The sequence below is a fragment of the Haematobia irritans genome, chromosome 4 (genome assembly GCF_050003625.1).
Source record: "Haematobia irritans isolate KBUSLIRL chromosome 4, ASM5000362v1, whole genome shotgun sequence".
NCBI classification, from domain to species: domain Eukaryota; kingdom Metazoa; phylum Arthropoda; class Insecta; order Diptera; family Muscidae; genus Haematobia; species Haematobia irritans.
The window spans coordinates 135,596,708-135,602,816 of NC_134400.1; positions in this window are offsets into that span (position 1 = coordinate 135,596,708).

Below are 6,109 nucleotides of genomic sequence, written 5' to 3' on the forward strand. Positions count from 1 at the left end.
AAGGTGGGTATTAAGTTCGAGTTTAGCCGCTAAAATCGCTAAAGTGAAAACTAAATCAGTAAAAAAAAACGGCATAAAATTATACATATTTGTTGCAAATTTTATTATAACTTGATGGGGAATACCCCAAAGCAAATTTTTACAAAGTTTTTATTTTATAAGGTGGATTAATTAAGAAAAGTAATCGTGAAAAAATTGCGATTTAAAGGTGGGTACTATGTTCGGTTTTCGAGTTGAAAACCACTTTATTTTCGTGATTACTTTTCCTTTTATAATCAAAATTATAAATGAAAATAAACATATTCCTGTAAAGTCTCGCCGAAATCTTTAGGAAAAATAAACTGCGCGTTAAGTGTGTTAATTTTTCTGATTCATATTGAACTGTTTTAATAAAGTAACCGCGAAAATTTCAACGCGAAAACAGAACATAGTACATACCATAAGCGGCTAAACTCGAACTTAATACCCACCTTTAAGGTATTAAGTTCGAGTTTAGCCGCTAAAGCTGAGTACTATGTTCAGTTTTCAAGCTGAAAACCAGCTTGTTTTCACGGTTACTTTTTTTAATTAATTAATATAGAAATATAAAATTATTTGCAATCAATTCCTTGGATCTTTTCCTTCCATTATTTGGTAAAGGCCGGTATGCACCTCTAGCGAAATTTTCGGTAGCAAAAATTTATTTAAGTCTACAACAAAAAAACAGGGCTGTGTACCAAAATTTTAAACCAGCTAATCGCTTTTAAAAATTGTTAATATATGTTCCAAATATTCCTCAAATAAATTGTTTATTATTTACAGACCTTTTAAAACTTTTACGCACACAATGATTGTAATAAATTAAATGTTTGCTGCCAAAATATGCTTTTGACAACCCTGTTATTTTCATTAGAGGTGCGTACCAGCTTACGAAATTGAACGCTACCGAAAATTTCGTTAGCATAAATAGCAATGCATTTCTTATGGGAATGAAATTTTTCGCTAGAGGTGCATACCGGCCTTAAGACTTGATCAAAATATAATCGTCTTCATACATATTTTTGTACTTTTAGTTTAGTGTTTTGGTGAAAACCCCGAACATAGTACTCACCTTAAAGGTGGGTATTAAGTTCGAGTTTTTTCACTAAAGTGAAAAATAAATCAATAAAAAAAGGAATAAAATTATACATATTTGTTGTAGATTTTACTATAACTTGAAGGGGAATAGCCCAAAGCAAGTTTACACAAAGTTTGTATTCCTTAAAAAGTATTATTAAAGAAAAGTAATCGTGAAAAAATGGCGATTTTAGCGGCTAAACTTGAACTTAATACTCACCTTAAAACGTCATTTTTTTCACGATTACTTTTCTTTAATAATCCATTTTAAGGAATACAAACTTTGTGAAAATTTGCTTTGGGATTTTCCCCATCAAGTTATAATAAAATTTGCAAGAAATTCGTATAATTTCATGCAGTTTTCTTACTGATTTAGTTTTCACTTTAGCGATTTTAGCGGCTAAACTCAAACTTAATACTCACCTTTAAGGTAAGTACTATGTTCGCTTTTCGCGTTGCAATTTTCGTGGTTACTTTATTAAAACAGTTCAATATAAAGCAGACAAATTAACTCAATTGATGCGTAGTTTCTTGTTCCTCTAGATTTCGGCAAGACTTTACAGGAATAAGTTTGTTTTCATTTATAATTTTGGTTATTTAAGGAAAAGTAATCGCGAAAATAAAGTTGTTTTCAACTCGAAAACCGAACATAGTACCTACCCTTAAGGTGGGTATTAAGTTCGAGTTTAGCCGCAAAATCGCCATTTTCTCACGATTACTTTTCTTTAATAATACTGTTACGTTTTTATATTTAGGCGTTTTTAATTACCCGACAATTAAAACACAGTTCTTTTAAATAACGACAATCTACAATTTATTTACTATGACTTCACACTTTACAATTCGTTCACACTGAAGTTATTCGTTTGACGCTTTAATTAAGACTGACTCGTTAGCAGCATGCGAGCGCTTTTATATATGACGGTGTGGCAATTCGAGAACATTCTGGTAGCACTACAATATTCTGGCAACGCCAGAACATTCTTAGACAATGATAGAAGGATCTACGACCATTAAGTCATTCATCTGGCAACACTGTTACTAATCAGACGTGTATTTTTGTGCGAAATTTTCGTTCCAAGTTTAATTGTATTTAATACATAACAAATAACATCTCAGGCATCCTATTTGCATACAACTGCATCTATGATGCCTGGTCCTTTACCCCAAGATATGGAATTTGATGTCGCAGAGGTTGAAGCTTCAACTTCTCATCATCACTCACCGGCTGTGAACAATGACAAAGATGTTTCCAAAACAAAAACAATAATTAATCCTAATGACCGCAAGCGTCAGCGACTTGAAAGTGCACTATCACCGATAAACATTTCAATTCCTGACCTTACTGAGAGATTGGCGAATCATAACCCCGCAGACCAGAACAGATTCGGCATACTAGGTGTACTGGCAGATATTGACATTGGCCGCCGTGAGCCAGAAAAAAAACAAAAACCTCAACAAAGTAACGAGAACAAAAACAATTCTAAAGTAAAATGGTGTCCTCCAATTTTCCTTTATAATGTGAACATTGCCACACTTGTTGACAAGCTGAAAGCGACAATCCCCACTTTCTCATTCAAAGTAAAAAATATAAATAAAAATAAGAGCAAAATCTATTTTTCTGACCCAACAGTTCACGCATCTATGATGTCAATTTTACGTGAGAAGAAAATACATTCTCACTCATTTACGCCAAAGGAATTTAAACAAACTTCTGTAGTTCTAAGGGGACTATTTGCCAATACTGTGATAGACGATATTAAAGCTGAATTAAATAAAGAGGCTCCAAACACAATTTCAGATGTCACAAAATTTAAGACATCTAGTTCCATCAAAAAAAATATAGACACTGGACTATTTTTGGTAACCTTGCTTCCAGGAAAAGACATTTCTCATATTTCTAACATCAGAGGTATCCTAAATCAAATTATTAAATGGGAAGTCCCCAAGAAAAAAGAAACGGACATTCAATGCCGTAGATGCCAAAGGTGGGGTCATATCTCGAAAAATTGCAATTCCCCTTACAGGTGTGTCAAATGCAATCTCGATCATGAACCAGGTGTCTCCGTACCAAAGAGGATCAGACGGAACCTTTCTGTAATAACTGCGGTGAAACTGGTCACCCAGCCAATTGGAGAGGCTGTCCTACTTACAAAAAATACGTGGCCATACGAAAGCAAAGAATAAACAAAGCCATAGAAGAAAAGGCAGTTGCCAGAAACAACGTAAATCGTGTCATAACCTCGTCACTAGTATCTCCAGGACGAACTTTTTCTAACCTTTTTCAACATCAATCCACAAAAATGAACCCTATCCAATATGCACCAAAAAGCATAATAGATCAATTCATGGAGCTAGCAAGTTTTTTTATGGAACCTGAAGAACTTACGTTGGAACAGGAAATAAACATATTCTTAGCAAACTACAAAAGTATGTCAAAGTCTGACGCAAAATCTGAATTCAAGCGTCTATTTAATAAAATTAAACATATTAACAATGATCCATAGACACATTAAATTAATAACATTCAACGTAAGGTCTCTTAATGATACTAGCAGACAGTTAGATCTGGCAAGCTTGTTGTCCCATAACAAGATAGACATCGGATTCATCCAGGAGTGTCACCTGCGAAGAAATAGAAAAATTAGAATCAATGGATATAATATAATAACCGATAACTCACCTGTTGGTACAGCTGTTGTTATCAAAAATTGCATTAACTTCAGAAGAGTATATCTCAACAATATTGGAATGAATACTTGCCTTGCTCAAATTGACTTCATAGCATCTGGAATACGCAAGCGATATCTCTTTGGCTCCGTTTATATCCCATGCAACCATCCCACACAAACATTAGAATCTGATCTTGATAAACTCTTACAATTTTGCAAAACCTTTGATGCTTTTGTTCTTGGGGGTGACTTAAACTCAAAAGATACATCCTGGGGTGACTCTAATGAGAACTCAAACGGCAGGACTCTTCATTCTTGGCTTGGTAGCAATCTGCTCGATATTATACGTATTTGTGATAGAGCTCCATCTTATCCAAATGGCAGTTCATTTCTTGATCATTTCCTTGTCAGCACTCAGCTAATAGACACCGTAAATCAAAACTATAAAATTCAAACTCTCCCAACATTTTCAGATCATTTTCCGATCAAAATGGACCTGCAGCTTCATCTGGACGGACCGCTTATGATATCTCCTAGAATCTTTACCTCATACGCTGCCACAAATTGGGACAATTTTCGGCATGATATTGATGACGCCATCTGTAGGCTACTTCCTATAACAAATAATAATCTTCAAAATCATGAAATTGATGAACTAATATCTGATTTCAACTCATCTTTCAGCGCAATCCATAATACCCACTCACAGCAAATTGAAATTAAGGATGGAAAATTTCCCCTCTCCGAAAGGACAAAAAAACTCTTTAGATTGAAGTACTCCTGGCAGAAAGATCTTAAAAAAATATTTCACCGTGCTGGAAACAGGACATCCAGTGAGTATAAAATTTTGTCCAAACAAATTCAACTACTAAAAATAATAATAAAAGAGTCAGTAGCTATTGAACAAGCCAATAAATTCAAAAATAAATTGGGAAAAATAAATCCTGGTCCTTCCGCCTTCAAACAAATTTACCAAGTAATTGGGAAAAACAAACACCCCTTCTGCAATAAAATAACGCACAATAATTGTACCATTACCAATGCCACTGATATAGCTGATCACTTCAAAAATTTTTATACCGAAGTTTTCAGGGAAACAATTCCGCAACACCCGGTTCCTGATCTTGTCTCAAGAGTGACTTCTTGCATCGAGCCCATTCCACGTCATATTTACTCGTTCAATGAAAGCTTTACAGCACTTTCCAATACGGATTCCCAAAATTTTACTACTACTGAAAAAATTAAAATCATTATCCAATTCATAAACAACAAAAAATCATCCGGCTTGGATGGAATTTCCAATTTCATTCTTAAAAAATTTCCCGAATCGACAGCAAAACTGATGGCGGCTATTTTCAACAACTGCATAAATAATTGCTATTTTCCTAATGACTGGAAAAAAGCTAAAATTCTACCGATAAAGAAAAAATCAGATAGTACCAACCTTTCTGATTTCCGTCCAATATCCTTACTGTCTAATGTGGGAAAAATTTTTGAAAATGTCATAAAAGAAAAACTGGAAAATAACTTCATTGTGGAACCCATTTCTGATTTCCAATTTGGTTTCAAAAAGTCCCATGGAACGCAACACGCACTCATCAAGTTTCATAACGACATTATCGCGAACTTGCGAAACAAAACTTGCACTGTAGCCATATCCTTGGATATTGAAAAGGCTTTCGACTCAGCATGCCATAAAGGCATCCTGTATAAACTGGTAGAACTGGGGACACCACCTCACCTGGTTAAATTAATTGACAGCTTTCTAACAAATCGCCAATTTTCAGTAGTCATCGAAAATGAATCATCCTCAATGGGTTCTATCAATAGTGGAGTCCCCCAGGGCAGTGTTCTAGCTCCCTATCTATTCAACATTTTCCTCAATGACTTCCCTCATACCACAGCTGACTCTCAGGCTATTCTTTACGCCGACGATTGCCTGATATACGCGCACAGTCTGTCACCGATTGACGCCTTACAAAAAGCTGAGTCACACCTTAGCCTCATAAATGAATTCTACCAAACATGGGGCATCAAAATAAACGCATCCAAATCACAAGCTATCTGTATCAGGAATGCCTCAGGAAAATGTCATAGATCAGTCGTCCCGCAAAGTAAAATACTGCAATTGGTTCTCGAGGACACAGAAATCCCTTTTATGGAGACTATCAAATATCTTGGGGTCAATTTCAATTATCTCCTTAAATTCAATGACCACGGCCGGAATTCATTACAAAAGGCAAAACGAGTTTTAGGATCATTTTCATACATCATGAATAGCAGATACTTACCACAAAAAACTAAATTACTGCTGTACAAAGTGGCTATCAGACCGCTGCTTA